The sequence below is a fragment of the Sminthopsis crassicaudata genome, chromosome 5 (genome assembly GCF_048593235.1).
Source record: "Sminthopsis crassicaudata isolate SCR6 chromosome 5, ASM4859323v1, whole genome shotgun sequence".
NCBI classification, from domain to species: Eukaryota; Metazoa; Chordata; class Mammalia; order Dasyuromorphia; family Dasyuridae; genus Sminthopsis; species Sminthopsis crassicaudata.
Genome location: NC_133621.1, coordinates 283,850,350 through 283,871,045, shown reverse-complemented (window position 1 = coordinate 283,871,045; position 20,696 = coordinate 283,850,350).

Here is a 20,696-nt window from a genome sequence, read left to right as displayed (position 1 = left end):
CAATGTAATTCCAGGCTGTACACAAATATGTAAAGTATTTGCAGACCTCAAAGTGCCACCTGAATGTGAACTATTTATAACATCACTTAAAGATAATAGATGACATTTTTCATTATAATAGGGATGACATTTTGTGGCCCTTTAAAGCTCGCAAAACACCATGCATTATCTATCTCCATATATTAATGCTTATAACATTACATGGTGTTTCCCTAAATAAAATATAAGTCCTTAAAGACAGGGATAGTTAGGGTTGTTGGTTTTTTTTAACCGTAGCACCTTACAAGATATCTGGCACATAGTAGGTACCTAATAAAAACTGTTAAATAAATTAATGAATTTCATTTAAACCTCATCATAATCTGTGAAATAGGTACTACAGCTTTCCTTTGTAGATGAAGAAACTTTGCTTGCCCAAGATACCCACAGTACTGTCAGAGGCAGGATTCCCAGGTCTTTCTAACATCAAAATCAGTGATCTATGCATTAGACCACACTGCCTCCCATAGGAACACATAGGCAAAAATCTACATTTTTTTTAAAATATGGCATATAAAACTTACATTTTTCAAGCTGATAAAAGAGTGGTTATTTGCATTTCCAAAGGATTCTTTGTTATATAGAAGGAACCACTTTCTTTAAATAGCAAGCTCCTCTTATGCTTTTAAATATGAATATATTTTTCTTAATTTTTGATTTGCTCACAACACCTCTGTTGCATAAAATGAGATGCACCTGCACTTGGGGTGAATAAAGAATACTAGATTGACACTGTTTGGGGCCATTCCTTTCTTCTCTCCTGCAGAAGGTCCCTAGAGCAGAAAGAAAAAAAAAAGCCCATGAATCAGGCTATGTGCACTTCTGTGACGGTAAAGCTGTGCAATCGGCTATCCCGCTCATCCCAGCAACTGACGTGAAAAATGCCATTCGCTGACAGTTCACATTAAGTACCACACAGAAAAAAATGCATAATTAGTGTTTCTGTGCTAATTAAAAGTGATGCTGGGTTCCTTCCAATATCATGCTTTTAAAGGATGGTTGTCCCAAGAGAGAAAATTTTAACCCCCTCCTCCAAAAAGATGTTTTCCCTGCAATCAATTCCCCCAGCCCCACTGCCACCCGGTGAAACGGTTCTTAAATGATTAGGAATTGTGTTATTGTTGTTGCTAGCTCATTATAATGGTGGCCTACAAGATGCTTTTTTTCCCCCCTTAATCCATTTACCACTCATGCATTTTTCCTGAATTCGAAGTGGCAAGGATTTCTAGGTGCCAATTTGCCCTTTCTAAAAATCTTTGACCTTCTGCTTGAAAGTAAAATTAATTAGGGATTTTCCAAACAGTGCCCTTCCAGGAAACCAAATTTGGGACTTTGCCGATGGATAGTCTAAAGTAATAGAAATGTATCATGACACGGGGGTCATCCCTACAGTGAAAATAGGGGAGGACAGTACTCCTCTTGATCCTCTGCTTTTTCAAATAAATGGATGCACCCTATTGATCAGACACCTTTTTTCAAGATAGCCCAATTATTCCAAGTCAGAGAAGTCCTCTGGGGTGTTCAATCTGGCTTTCCTCACCACCCAACATATATGAAGCTCACTCGGAGCTAGAGTAATGAATATTTCCCTGTTCAGTCACATCCCTGGCCCATTAAATCAACTAGAGGGGTACTATAAATTAAGCTTGCACTGCAGGTCGGTGAATTTCTATTAAGCCACTTATTATGAAGGAAAAAGAAAAGGAACACAGATTGGCATTGACCCCATCAGCACAGGCCAGCTGTCACTCTGTTTAAATTTTACAATAAATGCCCCCAGACTCTTCACTGCCACAGAAGCAGGGACACCATTTGGCATTTCAACTTTCTTTGCTTGTATGAAATTCGGCAAAGAACCAGCCCGAGATTGATCACTTCTCTTGATTTAAAAGGTCAGAAAACTGTGAATCTTGCTAATATACAAGTGTGTGGTGTGTGTGTGTGTGTGTGTGTGTGTGTGTGTGTGTGTGTGTGTGTATGTATGTGTTGAGGGCAGGGACAAGGAGTGCTTTAAATATATACATATTTACAATCCAATCCCTTACAGATTTAATTTCCCAACCTGGACAAGTGACAAGGCACAAAATTAAAAGGGAAAGCTAAGACCTAAAGCCAACCTTTTGTTTCCCATTCTTAGAGCCAGTAAAAATGGATGGACTCAGACTCACAGAATTATTTTTAACAGAGCCACCTAGTGGCTATTAAGTCCAGAAGATCAACCAGCCTGGGAGAGTCAATGTTTAGAACAGCAGTCTTATAAATGCCTTAACATCAAAGCAAGGTCATTCCAACAGCAGGTTGAAGATAAGGAGATGTTGGTCTTAGCTGAGGATTTTGCTACTGCAACAGCTGCTCTTCCTTTCCCATTTGACCAACTCAACCAGGTATTTATTGGATCCCAGATTGAGACCTAGAACTAAAAGACTGAGGTCCAGAGTGCTGGATAAAATAAGAACAGGTCCACTTGAATCCCTGTGGGCTGTATATTGACTTTTAAAAAAACCGCATTAACACTATGTGTGTTCTATTGTATTTTTATTCATTTTGTTCAATATTCCCCAATTACATTTTAATCCAATTCAAGAGGTATTAATAGGTCATGTTTTGGGCACCTCTACTCTGGGCACTTCTCTAAGACTCCCCAATGCAGAGAAGGTTCCCACCTAGAGAGTGCCTCATTAGAAACTCCCTACCCCAAATCACAAATTCAGTTGTATGTGCAGAAGAGAAGAAGGAAGGGGCTATTCAAGACCAGGAGAGGGGGAATACAAGAATTCTAGAAATGTTGATCTGGTAGGTTATTATTTATAAAACACCATTAGATTCCACTCAACAAATCTGTATTATAAGGACACAGAATAATCCACATCTAATATTTTCAAGTTTATTAATATCTGTCTTCATAATATACTGAGATGCAGACTTGCTATAATCCGACTTACAGCCAGGATTCAAATCTAGCTTTCATGACTTTCAACTTATGTTTCCTGTCCTCTAATGAACTAGGCTTTACAAGTAGGGAAGGAAAAGGTCTGAGCATCTGTAGAGAATTTCTCAAGTGATAACTCCCTCCACAGATGCAAAATAGCAACTCATCTATAGCCTTAGTGAGTTTCATGGGACATTGGAAGGATGTGGTGGTTGTTTGGAGGTTTGTTGGTAGTGGGGATGGTGTTTTGTAACTGTCTGATAAAAGATTTGAAGTCAGGTCCTCCTGAGTTCAGTGCTAGTACTTTATCCACTGCACCATCTAGCTGCCCCAAGAATATTGGACTATTGACTCCTAAAGTAAAAAAGAGCCCATATTACTAAGCATCGTGTGGTTTCTTGTTTTTCGGTTGTTTTTCAGTCACATCTGTTTTTTTTTTTTTTTTTTGTGATCTCATTTAGGATTTTGAGGGAGGTTGGGGGTTTTCAACTCCACTCCATGGAATAGTTTGCCATTTCTATCTCCAGTTCATTTTACGAATGAGGAAACTGAGGCAACAGAATTAAATGATTTGTCCAGGGTCACACAGCTAGTGTCTGACGCTGGATTTGAAATCAGAAAGATGAGTCTTCCTAGATCTAGGACCAATGTTCTATCCACTAGGTCACCTAATTGCCCCATCAATTAACACACAAACACTATTTAAGCACTTATTGTGTACTAGGTACTTTGCTAAGAACTGGGCAAAGAAAACTCTTGCCCTCAGAGAACTTACAGTTTAATTGGGGAGTGATCAAATGTAACTATCTAGGTACATGAGAAATATTTTCAATGTAGACAACTAGGGAACCTCTGTGTCTCTAAGGTTACTCAGCTGTTTTCCCCTCCTGATTTAAAGACCTGCTTGGTCTCTAAAAAGCATAAATCTCTACCACAAAGAGTACCCCAATTTTCAACAGCACAGTTAGACTACCTATGTCTCAGTGTCTTTTCTCCCTTAGATAGGGAAGGGAATGGAGAGTGAATAGGAAAGAGGGGAGGTAGCAATTGAAGTAGTAATTCTCACTTGTCCAGAAGCTGATACAATCTTCTAATTTCTATCAGTTAAGGTTTACCACAGAAGCTGATACATAATATAATTCAGAATATCCTGGACAGGGAACTGAATATGAAACCAGGGAGGCCTGATTTTTAATTCCACCTCCAGATACTTACTAGTCAAGTTACTCAAACTCTCTATGCCTCAGTTTACTAACCTATAAATTAGAAGGTTGGATTCAATGGTGTCTTGACTTTCTAGCTCTAAATCTATAACTTTATGAGGGCTTGTTCAGTCTCTACATTCTATAGAATCTCTCTGTGGCAAATGATTAGGTTTTACAAATCATTCTAAGCCATTATCAGGCAACCTAGAGCAGATTCATTTCCTTTACATCCCTTTTTATTTAAGTATTCAGGATACTAGCTGCAAATAGATTATTCAGAATAAATCAACTTCTAACTAACTGTAGGCAGAATAGAAGTAAGAAATAACATCTATCAGGAGTTTTAACCTGGAGACTATGAAGAGGGAAGGAGGGAGGGAGGGAGGGAGGGAAGGAGAGAGAGAGAGAGAGAGAGAGAGAGAGAGAGAGAGAGAGAGAGAGAGAGAGAGAGAGAGAGAGAGAGAGAGAGAGAGAGAGAGAGAGAGAGAGAAGAAAAGAAAAAGAGAAGAAAAGAGGAGAGGAGAGGAGAGGAGAGGAAAGGAAAGGAGAGGAGAGGAGAAAAGAGAAGAGAAGAGAAGAGGAGAGGAGAGGAGAGGAGAGAAGAGAAGAGGAGAAAAGAGAAGAGAAGAGAAGAGAAGAGAAGAGAAGAGAAGAGAAGAGAAGAGAAGAGAAGAGAAGAGAAGAGAAGAGAAGAGAAGAGAAGAGAAGAGAAGAGAAGAGAAGAGAAAGAGAAAGAGAAAGAGAAAGAGAAAGAGAAAGAGAAAGAGAAAGAGAAAGTGAGAAGGAAAGAAGGAGAAATGGAGGGAGGAATGGAGGAAGGAGAGAGAGAGAGAGAGAGAACCATACCTTAGTATAATTGGTTTCCTTTTTAATTTTATGGATTTTATTTTAGGCTTTTAAAGATTCTAAGGTAGAATCCATCAGGCTCTATCCAAAAGGATGAAGACAAAAACCTATTTTATTCCAAGGGCCAGATGCAGCCCTTTGCTTCACTATCGTTTAAAATGTGATTCTATTCTCAGTCCCTGCAACCCAGGAAGGGAAAAAGGTCTTTGTAGGGAAAATAGCATTTAGAAGCAAGCTTCTAAATTTTTACCAAAATGAATTAAAGAGCTAGCAACAAGAGTCAGATTATCCCCCCCCCTAGTTTCCACACTCCTATTCTTAGATCCCACAATTATATCATCCCCATTAGATCACGACTATCCCTCATTTAAACCCAATTTGCTTTGGGAGGTTAAGGGAGAAGAATGTTATGAAACAATGAAATAAATTACTAAATGCTAGCTTTTAATATAATAATAAGGAAGCTGTCAATTTGTGAGGAAAAGGAGAGATTTTTGTTTGAACTATCTCTGATTATCAAGATGTACAGGTAACACAAATATGTAAGACCAAGACACACAAGATAGGTAATCAAAGAACATAAAGACCTCAAATAATTGCAAGGTATTCACAATCATGTGAAAGAATGCTTCAAATCACAAATAATAAGAAAAATGTAAAACGAAACAATTCCAAGGTTTCACTCAGAAAATTGTCTATACTGATAAAAGATGGAAACAATGTTGGGGAGAGGCTTTGAAAAGACAGACACGCTACTGCACTGTTGATAGAACTGTAGATTTTTCCACCCACTTTGGAAAGCAATTTGAAATTATGCTAAGAAAATAACAAAGATTGACTCAGAGATCCTTATGGCAAGACCAAATCCCAAAGGGGTCAATAACAAAAATAAAGGCTATTATGTCATCAAAAGATTTGTGATTCATCTTATTTTTATATTAGCAATTGAATGTCTATACAGAAGGGAATGGCTAAACAAGATGTGGTATATGAATGTAATAGAATGTTGCTGGACTTAGACAATGGATTTGAAGACTTCAAGTAGTATGGGAAGAATCTTCTGAACTGACACAGAATGAAGTAAGAAAAACCAGGAAACAATATACACAACATTTGCAGCGTTGTAAATGGAAAGAACAGTGACAAAAATGAAATTGAATGTTGAAACTGAATAATTCTGATGACCAAGATTGACTGTAGAGAAAACAATAAAAAATGCATTTTTTTCCATTTTTGCTTAGGTAGGAAGGAGACAATGGGGGTGGAATATTATATCTTCTGTCAACCTCCATTGGTATGTTGATTAGTTTTGCTGAACTGATTCTGGGCTCTCTGTTTTATTCTTTGTAATAAAGAGTGCTTCTCTGGGGAGAGAATGGATGAGTAATTTATTCTGATATGAAGGTAAAATAAAAACAAAATGTAACTACAATTTACAAAAAAAAAAAGTAACCTTCATTTCTGAGGTTTCAAAATACATTCGTAAAAACCTAAACAATTTTTGACCACTTGTCCTTCCTTCCCTTTCTCTCCCATGGACAAAAATAAGCCTTTATTTTTTTAACTTTGTAAATAAGGTAAATAAGGTAAGACTGTCTAGAATAATCTGTTGCAAAACAGGCTTATTACATATCAGTTCCAACCATGAATTCAGAATTCATTCTCTGAAAAAGGAATTCAAGGTCTCTATCTTAGATGAATAGATGGATGAATGGGTGGGTGAGTGGATGGATAGATGGATGAATGGGTAGGATGATGAACAGATGGATGGATAGATGGATAAACATTTGTTGAAGATGATGTTGCAGACTCATGTTTGAACATTTTTCCTCACAGGTTTTTCATTGTCACATCTTCCTTGTTTTAATGTTTTGTCTTTTGTGCTGTATTTGATTTCCAAGAGGCTCAAATGGCTATGCTCTTATAAGTTCTCTTCACAATGATCTTTTTATATGTAAAACTGTCATGGTGTCAGGGGTCTTAGGTTCAAATCTATATTCTACTATTCACTGATTAAGCTTAAGCTGGGGGTCATTAAATAATCTAGCTAACTCTTATAGGAACTCTCCTACATAATATTAGAGATATGAAAGAGATATTTGCCAAAAACTCTTACAACTCTTAAATTCAATGAGCCAACCATCTCCAGTGCTCTGATCCCTCAGTTTAGAGAAATGGGAATAGGAGACCATGCAGGGTTTAAGTGTGCTTTTGTTTAGTTCCCAGGAATAGCACCAAAAACAAGAGGCAGATGTGGCCAAGTTTGATCACCATATAAGGAAAGAGATTACTGTACAGGTACAGGTTGTTCTAGTTAATCTCTGAGGTTAGTTCCAGCTCTTGGATTGATGTGATTTTGTACTTTTTACATAAGCTGCTATTAATTTTCCCCAGGAATGGGACTCTCTGTTCTCAGCCCATGTCCTGGATAAGTGGTATTAGCCTATCAGGCTTTGAGTGAGATGCTGTTATAGTCCCTGGTTCCACAGCTTTTGTTCCTCTCATTGGAAGTACCCAACAACAGTTCACAGTCTATAAAGGGAATAGAGCCTTCAGCTCTGGAAGATGACCACCTCTGTGATAGAATGGCAAAGATTTGATTGCTAGCTTAAGAAACTTACCCAGAATAAGAATATCTGCTCTTCCCTGGCTTACTTAGGGTATGGTTGCATCCAGTAAAAAGAATGCCTCTGGGAAGCAGTATGGCAGAGGAGGATAAGCACCAGCTATATAGTCAGAGAGTCTAGATTCAAATCCCAATCCAACACTGACGGATAGTGTGACTTTAGGCAAATCACCTAAACTCTCTAGATTTTATATGAAAAGTGAGAATGTTGGGCTCATTGGCCTCTGAGGACTGTTCCGAGTCTTGATCAATGAACCCATGACCTAATAAAATCCATCAATGTTGTAATGAGTCCATTGGGGACTATTCCACTGAATTTCCTAGTATTCTGACCCCAATTAGATTGTTCAAATAGTTATAACCATGAGACTTTGGAGTGTACCACACTAGGATAGAAAAAAAGATGGTCCTTAAGCCATATAGACTTTGATGTGATTGGAGCCTTAGATATTATCTGATACAAACCCCTCATTTTACTGAGAAAGTTCAAAGAATCAAAGTGAATTGATATCCCAAATAGTAATGAATGGGTTTTGAATCCAAATTTTCTATCCATAGATGTCACACTTAAGAAACTTGAACCAGATTAAAATGTAATTGGGAAATAGTTAACAAAATAAATAAAAATATAACATGGAAAATGTTAATATGTGGTTTTCTAATATGTGACCTGCAGAAATGCTAACATATGGCTTAGTGGCCCCTTTTCTATTTAAATTTGGAACTACTGTTCTATAGTATGTAGTTGCCTTACATCAAGTGATCCTGAAGCCCATGGGCACCAAGAAATGATTTAAGATCCAAAAGGACAGGACCTTGTTGAATCTTTGGTACCCAATCACCATTGCTTTTCCATTAGTTCCTAGAACTAGAATGCTCTGAACTTCATGTACAGTGAGTCTGGGCTCTTGTAGACACAGTAGTTTATAATAATTTTTGAAGGAAGTATAGTTATAACACATGTTTATTCTTTTAAAGTCCTAAAATGGAACCAATAGTTATGAACATGACTACATGGCAACTTCCACCTATAATGGGTACCATTACTAATAAGACCAAACTCCTATGATTGACTGCGGAAAACATTCCCTCAGCTATAACTCAGTCTCCCTTATTATTCATTGTGTCAGTGATCGGATAACTGGTTCATATCAGCAGATCCTTGATGTATGTACAATTCCTTCTACCTATTGGAATCACCATCACCATGAGCTCAGCACCCTGGCCAATGACCAATACCCCATCTTCTGAGAAAGGTTCTCATACTGAGACATGAATTGTCTCAAATGGAATAGATGTAGACACATTAACTTTTCACAGCCAATTGAATTATATCATCAACACAGCCCTCAGCCACACTGAAAACCCCTTTGATATTCATATATGTTTGCAAATAGTAAATGCTTCATAAATGCTTTTTTCCCTTTCATTCATAGATTTAGGGAGGAAAAAGTTTTGGAAAAAAGTCAATTAAACAAGTGTTCATTGAATGGGCCTGATTCTAAGCTAGGAATGGGAGATACAAAGACAAAAATCAAAACATTTCCTACCCTCATAGAGCTTACCTTCTGCTCAAGATATGCAATATGTTCATAGATTAAAATTTTTAAAATAGATGACAATTAAATCCATAGTAATTTTAGAGAAAGACAATCAGGTAGCATTTGAGCCGATGCTGGAGTTAAGGTTTCCAAGAGGTAAGGGTTAAAAGGGAAAGCATTCTACTAGGCATAGGAAACAGCTTATATGGGATGTGAAGGTTAGATGTGGAATATTATGTGTGGGGAAATTATAAGTAGATGGGTTGAGTTGGAGTGGGTAAGTAAGTGCTTAAGAAATATTTGTTGATTTAACTTGTCTTTGGAGAGGAGACAAACAAGGAACTATCCTGAAGAATGGACTAGAGTTAGGAATGAGAGGATTTAAATAGCAAACAGAAGAGTGTTTACATGTTGTTGATTATTGGAGTAACATAGTTGAGAATTGGGGGGGATTATTTTGGGGAGAATATTCATTTGTCAACTGTGTGGAAGAAGGACACCAATGAGAAAATCATAGCAATACAAGTGGGAGATAAAATTAGCCTTGTTGTCATATGAATAAAATGAAGGGGATATTGTAGAGATATCAGCAATAAGATTTGGAAACTGGCTGGACATGTGGGTGACTGCAAGAGATGAGCCTCTTATGTGGCAAATCTATTCATTCAGTCATTTGTCCTTACCAGCATCCCTTAAGGGTGCCCGTCTGATTTATACCAAGATATGTATATTTATGCCTTGGTCACAACCACTATGAACCGATCACCATAATCACTACCCCTTGTCTATAATCCCCAGTCACCTGGATGTTGGTACAAACTGTTCTATTAAGTAATTCTGTATATGAACACGAACATGTGTTTGGAAGGAAGTATTAAGAGTTTAGCAAGGATTTAGGAAGTAAAGGGGGTTGAAAGTCAGGCTTCTTAAATCAGGACTTCCAAACCACAGTGACTCTCCCCTCTGCCAGCTAGCAGTACACAGAACAGTACAGGACATCCTGGCTCAATGACCTCAAGAGCTAGAGGGTAAAATAAGAGAGGGTTACAAATCACGGTCATAGAAATCTGGTGCAAATATTACATGCTACAAAGAGTGAACACTTAGGGATTGGGATGAATGGCTTCATGGAGTAGGTGGAATTTGAGCAGGACTTTAAAGGATGAGTGGGATTTCAATAGGCAAAAGTAGACATGGGGGATGTGAGCATGAACAGCAACATGTTTTCAAGGAACAATACATAGATGAGAATTTTTCATGACGGATTGGATTAGAGACAATGTGGTAGAGGAGCTAGAGTCAGCCTGAAAACCAGGAACATCTGTTTACTTTTGACAATTCTTGCCTGTAGAACTCTAAGCAAGTCACTTATCCTATATGCATTCTAGGTAACTCCTTAGAAACACAAGTTGAAAAGAATACACTATATTGGTACAGCCAATTTCCTTTTTCAAGAGTTCTCAATACAAGTTAAATAATTATAACAATTAAGTAATTGTTATAATAATTGTTTAAATAATTATAACAATGACAACTAAAATGGATAGCACTTCAAGGTTGCAAAATTAGAGAGAGGCAGAGACAGAGAGACAAACAGAGAAAGAGACAGAGACAGAGACAGAGGAGAAACAGAGAGAGGTAAAAGGAAGTGGAGAGATAGACCAAGAAAAAAAGGGGGGCAGAGATAGAGACAGAGAGTGATAGAAAGGTTCATTGCTTTCTAAGGATCTCCATTCCACTTCGGAATGCTCTCATTGTTCAGATTCCCCTTACAACAATCACAATCATCATTCTACTTCTCTGTAAATTACACCATTGATCCTAATTTTGCCTTATGGGAACAAAGTAGAACAAGTCTGATTTAATCCCGCTTCCATGTGGCAGCCTTCAAATATTCCCAAACTGTCTTTCATATTCCCCCAAATTTCTTATAAACAATCCCACTTTCCTTTAGCTGATCCTGACATGGCTCTATCACAATTCCAGAGACCCTTCTCCAGACCACCTTCTTATTTTTTTTTATTATATATATATATATATATATATATATATATATATATATATATATATATATATATATATATATATATATATATATATATATATATATATATATATTTTATAATATTATCCCTTGTATTCATTTTTCCAAATTACCCCCCCTCCCTCTATTCCCTCCCCCCGACGACAGGCAATACCATACATTTTACATGTGTTACAATATAGTCTAAGTACAATACATGTGTGTGAGTATCATTTTCTTGTTGCACAATAAACATTAGAATCCGAAGGTACATGCAACCTGGGCAGACAGATATTAGTGCTAACAATTTACATTCCCCTCCCAGTGTTTCTTCTCTGGGTGTATCTACCTCTGTCCATCATTGATCAACTGGAAGTGAGTTGGATCTTCTTTATGTTGAAGATTTCCACCTCCATCAGAATACATCCTCATACAGTATTGTTGTTGAAGTGTACAGTGATCTTCTGGTTCTGCTCATTTCACTCAGCATCAGTTGATTTAAGTCTCTCCAGGCCTCTCTGTATTCCTCCTGCTGGTCATTTCTTACCGAGCAATAATATTCCATAACTTTCATATACCACAATTTACCCAACCATTCTCCAACTGATGGACATCCATTCATCTTCCAGTTTCTAGCTACAACAAAAAGAGCTGCCACAAACATTTTGGCACATATATGTCTCTTTCCGCTCTTTAGTATTTCTTTGGGATATAATCCCAGTAGTAGCGCTGCTGGGTCAAAGGGTATGCACAGTTTGATAACTTTTTGGGCATAATTCCAGATTGCTCTCCAGAATGGCTGGATTCTTTCACAACTCCACCAGCAATGTATTAGTGTCCCAATTTCCCCACATCCCCTCCAACATTTGTCATTATTTGTTCCTGTCATCTTAGCCAATCTGACAGGTGTGTAGTGGTATCTCAGAGTGGTCTTAATTTGCATTTCTCTGATCAGTAGTGATTTGGAACACTCTTTCATGTGAGTGGATATAGTTTCAATTTCTTCCTCTGAGAATTGTCTGTTCATATCCTTTGACCATTTATCAATTGGAGAATGGTTTGGTTTCTTATAAATTATGGTCAGTTCTCTATATATTTTGGAAATGAGACCTTTGTCAGAACCTTTGTTTTTAAAAATATTTTCCCAATTTGTTACTTCCCTTCTAATCTTGTTTGCATTAGTATTATTTGTACAGAAACTTTTTAGTTTGATGTAATCAAAATCTTCTATTTTGTGATCAATAATGATCTCTAGTTCTCCTCTGGTCATAAATTCCTTCCTCCTCCACAAGTCTGAGAGGTAGATTATCCTCTGTTCCTCTAATCTATTTATTATCTCCCTCTTTATGCCTAAATCATGGACCCATTTTGATCTTATCTTGGTATATGGTGTTAAGTGTGGATCCATATCTAATTTCTGCCATACTAATTTCCAGTTTTCCCAACAGTTTTTTCCAAATAATGAATTTTTATCCCTAATGTTGGAATCTTTGGGTTTGTCAAAGATTAGATTGCTATAGATGTACCCTTTTTTGTCCTTTGTATCTAATCTGTTCCACTGATCTACCGGTCTATTTCTTAGCCAATACCAAATGGTTTTGGTGACTGCTGCTATATAATATAGCTTTAGATCAGGTACACTTAGACCACCTTCCTCTGAGTTTTTTTTCATTAGTTCCCTTGCAATTCTTGACCTTTTATTCTTCCATATGAATTTTGTTGTTATTTTTTCTAGGTCATTAAAATAGTTTCTTGGGAGTCTGATTGGTATAGCACTAAATAAATAGATTAGTTTGGGGAGTATTGTCATCTTTATTATATTCGCTCGGCCTATCCAAGAGCACTGAATGTCTTTCCAATTATTTAAATCTGATTTTATTTTTGTGGCAAGTGTTTTGTAATTTTTCTCATATAATTCCTGACTTTTCTTTGGTAGATGGATTCCCAAATATTTTATACTCTCAACATTTGTTTGGAATGGAATTTCTCTTTGTATCTCTTGCTGTTGCATTTTGTTAGTGATATATAAAAATGCCGAGGATTTATGTGGATTTATTTTGTATCCTGCCACTTTGCTGAAATTTTGAATTATTTCTAGTAGCTTTTTAGCAGAGTCTTTGGGGTTCTCTAAGTATACCATCATGTCATCTGCAAAAAGTGATAGTTTAATTTCCTCATTTCCTACTCTAATTCCTTGAATCTCTTTCTCGGCTCTTATTGCCGAGGCTAGCGTTTCTAGTACTATATTGAATAGTAATGGTGATAGTGGGCAGTCTTGTTTCACTCCTGATCTTACTGGGAAAGGTTGCAGTTTATTTCTATTGCATATTATGCTTACTGACGGTCTTAAATATATACTCCTGATTATTCTAAGGAATAATCCATTTATTCCTATACTCTCAAGAGTTTTTAGTAGGAATGGATGTTGGATTTTGTCAAATGCTTTTTCTGCATCTATTGAGATGACCATATGGTTCTTATTAATTTGATTATTAATATGGTCAATTATATTAATAGTTTTCCTAATATTAAACCAGCCCTGCATTCCTGGAATAAATCCTACTTGATCATAGTGTATTATCTTGGAGATGATTTTCTGAAGTCTTTTTGCTAATATCTTATTTAAGATTTTAGCATCAATATTCATTAAGGAGATTGGTTTATAGTTTTCTTTCTCAGTTTTCGATCTACCAAGTTTAGGTATCAGTACCATGTCTGTGTCATAAAAGGAATTTGGTAGGACTCCTTCATCCCCTATTTTTTCAAATAATTTATATAACATTGGGGCTAATTGTTCTTTAAATGTTTGGTAGAATTCACATGTGAATCCATCTGGCACTGGGGATTTTTTCCTGGGGAGTTGATTAATAGCTTGTTCTATTTCTTTTTCTGAAATGGGACTATTTAAGCAATTTATCTCCTCCTCTGTTAATCTAGGGAGCCTATATTTTTGGAGGAAGTCATCCATTTCACTTAAGTTATCAAATTTATTGGCATAAAGTTGGGCAAAGTAACTCCTTATTATTTCTCTAATTTCCTCTTCTTTGGTGGAAAGATCCCCCTTTTCATTTGTAAGACTATCAATTTGATTTTCCTCTTTCTTTTTTTTGATCAAATTTACCAAAGGTTTATCTATTTTATTGGCTTTTTCATAAAACCAACTCTTGGTTTTATTTATTAATTCAATAGTTTTTTTACTTTCAATTTTATTGATTTCTCCTTTTAATTTTTGTATTTCGAGTTTAATTTTTGGTTGGGGGTTTATAATTTGGTCTTTTTCTAGCCTTTTAAGTTGTAAGCCCAATTCGTTAATCTTCTCTTTCTCAATTTTCTTCAAATAAGCCTCTAAAGATATAAAATTTCCCCTTATTACCGCTTTAGCTGCATCCCAAAGATTTTGATATGATGTCTCATCATTATCATTATCTTGGGTGAAATTGTTAATTGTTTCTATAATTTGCTCTTTCACCCAGTCATTCTTTAAGATGAGATTATTCAGTTTCCAATTACTTTTTGGTCTATTTACCCCTAACTTTTTACTGAATGTAGCTTTTATTGCATTGTGATCTGAGAAGAAGGCATTTATTATTTCTGCCTTCCTACATTTAATTTTGAGATCTTTATGTCCTAGTATATGGTCAATTTTTGTATAGGATCCATGAACTGCTGAGAAGAAAGTATATTCCTTCCTATTGCCATTCAGTTTTCTCCAAAGGTCTATCATACCTAGTTTTTCTAATGTTCTATTTACTTTTTTAATTTCTTTCTTGTTTGTTTTGTGGTTTGATTTGTCCAAATCTGAGAGTGCAAGGTTGAGATCTCCCACTATTATAGTTTTACTGTCTATTTCCTCTTGCAGTTCTCTTAACTTTTCCTTTAGAAAGTTAGATGCTATACCACTTGGTGCATATATGTTTAGTATTGATATGGCTTCATTATTTATGCTACCTTTCAGCAGGATATAGTTTCCTTCCTTATCTTTTTTAACGAGATCTACTTCTACTTTTGCTTGATCTGAGATAAGGATAGCTACCCCTGCTTTTTTGGCTTTACCTGAAGCATAATAGGCTCTGTTCCAACCTTTTACCTTTACTCTGTATGTATCTCCCTGCTTTAAGTGTGTTTCCTGTAGGCAACATATTGTAGGGTTCTGCTTTTTGATCCAATCTGCTATCCGTCTCCGTTTGATGGGATCGTTCATCCCATTTACATTTACAGTTAAAATTACTAATTCTGTATTTCCTGCCATCGTATTATCCCCAGATTATGCTTTTTTCCCTTGACCCCCCTGATCCCCCTCCCCGATATTTAATTTACAGACCCCCCTTGTGACGCGCAACCCTCCCTCTTTTTTTTTTTTTTTTTAGGATCCCTCCCCCCTCCCTCCAAGTCCCTTCACTTATTCTCCTTTTCCTTTTCCCTTTTCCTCTCCCCCCTTTTAATGAGGTGAGAGAAAATTCTCTGAAAAACAAATATGTTAATTATTTACTCTTTGAGCCTCTTCTGATGAGAGTAAGATTCACACAATGATTCTCCCCCTCACTAAGTTCCCTCAGATATGGTGTATTTTCTATGTCTCTTCCTGGGATGTAGTTTCCCTCTTTTTATCACTCCTTCCCCTTTTTCTGAACCGACCTCCTTCCCTTTACTACACCCCCCTTTTTTTCTTTTATATCAGTAAAATCAAATTATCCTTGAGTATTTTTTATATACCCACAACAGAGTTACAGTTCTCAAGGGTTCTGTGTACCTTTTTCTGTTTCTCTTCAGTCTTGTGGATGTAGATCAAATTTTTTGTTTAAGTCTGGTTTTTTTCTTAGAAACATATAGAATTCCTCTGTTTCATTGAATGACCATCTTCTTCCATGGAAAAAGATGCTAAACTTAGCTGAGTAGTTCATTCTTGGTTGCAGTCCTTGATCTTTTGCCTTACGGAATATCAGGTTCCAGGCCCTTCTATCTTTTAATGTGGAGGCAGCCAGATCTTGGGTGACCCTTATTGTGGCACCTTGGTATTTAAATTGTTTTTTTCTAGCTGCTTGCAGGATTTTCTCCTTTGTGTGGTAATTCTGCAGCTTAGCCACAATATTCCGTGGTGTTCTTTTTTTAGGGTCTATTTCAGAAGGAGTTCGATGAATTCTTTCCACATCTACTTTCCCTTCTGTTTCTATTATCTCTGGACAGTTCTCTTTGATAATTTCCTGTAAAATAGAATCTAGGCTCTTTTTTTGGTCATAGTTTTCTGGAAGTCCAATAATCCGCAGATTATCTCTCCTAGATCTATTTTCCAGGTCTATAGATTTTCCCAGTAAGTATTTGACGTTGTTCTCCAGCTTCTCATTTTTTTTGTTTTGTTTGACTGATTCTTGGGTTCTCTGTGAATCATTCATTTCTATTTGTTCCATCCTGACTTTTAAGGAGTTATTTTCTTCTTTCACAGTTTTTAGTTCTTTTTGTAAATGCCCAATTTCGTTTTTAAATGAATTATTTTGCTCTATTGAATTTTTTTCCATTTCCCTAATTTTTTTTTTGAGAATTATTTTCTTTTTCCAATTCAGAAATTCTATTTTCTTGAGACTTTTTTATCTTTTCCAATTCAGAAATCCTACTTTCCTGTGTTTTTTTAACCTTTTCTAATTCACTAATTTTGTTTCCCTGCATCTCCTGTGAATTCTTTATTTTTTCCAACTCCAATTTCATAGCTTCCCTTTCCTTTCCCCATTTTTCTTCGATCTCCCTCAATTTTTTAAGAGCTTCTTCTAGGAGAGAGTTATGTGATGGGGGGCAGGAATCGTTCCCCTTTAGGTTGTTGTCTTCTGAATCTTTGCTGTTAACTTCCTCGGGGTTGGATACCCGCTCTTTCTCTGTATAGAAGGAATCTATAGTTTTTCTAGCTTTTTTGCTCATACTTAAAAAAAATCTTTTGGGGTCTGTCCCTGGGGTAGGAAATTATTTACTTCTTTACCAGCTTCCTCCCAGACTGGATGGATGCAGCGGCCCCTGCGCCTGAGCTAAGATAGAGCTCTGGGAGAGAGTTCCCCACCCCCTCCCTGGAAGTGCCTCAGAGATGATTAGCACTACTGTGCTTCGAGGGCGTAGAATAGTGAAGACTGCAGGAAGCCCAGGCTATGTGTCCGGGTGGGGAGTGGATGTCTGCAGCAGGTGACGTGAGAAGCCCCTGTGCTCAAACTGGAAGTGTCTGCCAGAAACCGCGGTCCCTAGTTCAAAGGTTCCGCTTCTCTGGGACTTCCTGGAGCTGAGTTCCACTCCCTCCAGCTAAGCTAGGCAGTGTGTGTTGCCTTGGGCCGTATCCACCCACTTGTCAGTCTCTTAACTATTCTCAGGAGGGAGCTGAGGCCACACCCCCTGGTGCCGAGTCCACCGAGTCACCCCCAGGGTGGGGGGGGGGGAAATCTAATCTGAGTTTTAAAATATTTTGGCTTTCTCTTCTGAACTGCTAAATAATTAGCAGAGAAGAGCTAACAGCCTGTGCCAGATTCCTTTACCTCAGTGGCTTCTCTGATCCCAGAGCCCTTCCCAGCGCAATGGGCGCAGTGTGCCCCTACCCCACCGTCTGTGCTGGTCTTTCTTATTCCTCCCCTGAGAACTGACCTTTCCTGTTGAAACTCCAGATTCTCTTCAGCTGGTAAGTCGTGCTTCCAGTCCTTGTGGTATCTATCAGTCCTGAGCTAATTTTGAGACTTAATTTATCTAATTGGTTGTGAGGGAGTGAGGAAGTTCACTGAGTCGTGTGTTTCTTCTCTGCCATCTTGGCTCCGCCCCCCAGACCACCTTCTTATTGATAGCATTCCTTTAAAAAAAATGTCATGCAATGTTTCAAATGTCGTCTGATCAAGGAGGAATATAGGTCTCTAACCGAAAGGAACCTTAGAGGTTAACTAATCCAGCCTTCTCTTTTTACAGATAAGTAAGTTTTAGAGAGATTCCCAAAGTCCCACAAACAATAAGTGAACCCCATTCTCCTGGCACCATATCCAGCACTCTTTGCACTGATGAACTATATTATCTCTCTCATCTTTTTGTGCTGATGAATTATTACCACATTCAGAGAGATGAGGGGCTGCTAGGGCAGAATACTCTAGATATTGTTTGTTAAGGTCACTCACATGGGACTTGTTCAATTCTTTTTCCTTATTAAAAGGAAAGTTAAATTCTGAGATCAACTTGGGGAGTATTTCAAAAAGTAACTATGATATAAAATATAAGATGAAAATAAAATATATTTTGTATAATAAGAAAAATATATAGGGAAACATATAAGACCAAAGTTCATTTACCAATAGATAAATATAGATAGATAAAAATAGATAAAGAAATAGACCTTCTTTCTCCTAGCAAAGAAATGAAAGACTATGAAGTCAGGACATTGAATAGTTAGATGAGATCATTATTATAAGCATGAGTTTTAACACTAGGAGGCAGGGGAGAAGTAGGTATAATTAGAAATGAATATCGTATATAAAGAAAGAATATCATATTTCGATACATTTTGTTGTTAGAAAAAAACCTTTTTAATGACCTATGTATAGTTGTAAGAGTTCTTAACCTGGAGTTTAGGAAACTATTTTTTTAATATTCCATTAGCTATATATCAACATAATTGTATTTTGTAATTATTTGCATTTTATTTTACACATTTGAAAGTGTTATTTTGAGAAGGGGTCCATAAATCTCATCAGATTATCAAAAGGGTTCATAATACGAAAAGAAAGAAGTTAAGAAGAAAAAGAATTTGATAACTCTTGGACTAGAGTATCCTCATAAATTAAAACATGAGATGGGAATAGACAGACTTTCTTGGACAATTTTCTGCAGCAAACCCTGTCTGCAGTCACATACCTGACTGAGAGATGTGGAGAATATAAGATCCCACTGTGTTTATTGTTTATTGATTTTTTTAAAGCATTTAATTCATTAGAACAAAAGGCAACCTCAAAGGCTCTTCTCATACAGAGGTCTGCCATACATACATTAAAGCCATACCAGACTCTCTAAGAGATTCAATCACAGAAAAATTTTGTTCAGTAGCCCCCTAAGTATTGACAAGTCAATGTAAAAGTAAAAAGTATAAAAGAAATACAAAATAAGAAAACATGTTCACCAAAAAACCTATACCATGGGAGATATCCCAAGGAAAGCCCAAGCAAGAGAAGAAATGCTTACCAGTGGCAAGGCTTGTTAAAATATTTCTTTTTGCCCTCCTCTACAATGAAATCTAGTGCAAAACAAAAAATACAGGCCTAACCATATCAATGGAAAAATAAAGTGGATGAAAATATAGCTTTTGCTCAATATAGAGGAAAAAATTTCTGATACCTTGAGGTTTTTCAAAGTGGACTAAATTATCTTGAGAAGTAGTGAACTTTAGAGTTTTATTCTCCTCGCCTTTTCTTTAGTTATCTTTATCCCTCTTTCCTTCCAGTTCTGAAAGGAAATTAGAAACGGTATATCAATTAATTCTTCTATGACACCACTCATCATTACTGTAACTTTACAAGCCAACATACTCCTACTTTGGCCAGCACTTTTTTACATGTTATCTTCGCCTATGGAATTTAAGCTCCTGGAAAATAGGGAAGCGATCTTCATTTTTGTCTAGTGCATAATACAATGGTTTGGATTTATAGTAAGTGTTTAATAAATATTTTTCATTCATTCATCCATCCATCCTGCAATTCATTCATCACTAGTCCAATATTTCTATATATGATATATATATATATATGTATATATATATAAAACTGTTGAAGATTTCTGTTTAAATTTTTTTTCCCAGTGCCAGAAGCTCAATGTCTAAAAACAAAATTATCTTCCTATCCTATACTCTTCCTAAAGCTCCTCTTCCTGATCTTCCTATTTCTGTTTCTGGTATTTCCATTTCCTCATTCAACCTGGTTCAAAGCTTCAGTATCATTCTCGATTTCATATTTCCAGAGGCCTGATAATTTTTTACTTCTATTCCCACCTTACCATCAGGAATTATGTGTTGTCTTTTCCTATTAAAATATAAAATATTAAAATATAAATATTAAAAATATAAACTCCTCACAGAAAACAGTGTCTTGTTTGTTTGTATTTATATCCCTGGCACTTAGTACAGTGTCTGACACAAAATAGGTATTTAATAAATGTTTGTCAGATTTGCTTTATATATTGCAATAACTATTTTCTCTTTTATCTAAGTTGTCCTGCAATCCACTTTTATATTAATGCTTTAACTACACCAGTTTGATTATATCATTCCTTTGCTCCAACTTTAATGGTTCCTCATTAACTACCAAAATAAAATATCTCAACCTTGACATTCAAGCCCCAAAACAACAATCTTTATCTACTTTTCCAACCTTATTTTCCACTATTCCCTTATATCCTATGTTTCAGTTATTCCAGTAGATTATAAATTCCTTGAAGAAACATGTCATCTTTTGCTTGTTTTGTGCCCCCAATGCTTAGCACAAAGCTGGGC